The sequence below is a fragment of the Phalaenopsis equestris genome, unplaced genomic scaffold, assembly GCF_001263595.1.
Source record: "Phalaenopsis equestris unplaced genomic scaffold, ASM126359v1 Scaffold232330, whole genome shotgun sequence".
Lineage (NCBI taxonomy): Eukaryota > Viridiplantae > Streptophyta > Magnoliopsida > Asparagales > Orchidaceae > Phalaenopsis > Phalaenopsis equestris.
The window spans coordinates 48,141-48,507 of NW_018250296.1; positions in this window are offsets into that span (position 1 = coordinate 48,141).

Genomic DNA, 367 nt, shown 5'->3' on the forward strand with positions numbered 1-367 from the left:
CGTTGTCTTCTTTTTTTTTACTTCTCCTAACCGCCTGCCACTAGCCCGATCGGCTCGACCGACCATCTTTCGTCAATTGTCCAGCACGGCCTGATTGACCATTTCTTGTCAATTTGTTGTCTATGTTGGTTCGATCAACCACCTCCGTTGGCTTGACTGATCAACAACCACCGGCTCAATTGGCTCGATTGACTATCATCCATCAATTGGACACCCCTATTCGATCAATTATTCCTCGTTGATTATCGCATACGCCAGCTCGATCAATTGGCCGCCATGGGTTTGATCGGCTTGATCAACCATTCTTTGTTGAACGGGCATCACGAACTGATCAATCGTCCCTCATAGATTGGTTGCCTACGCCCGC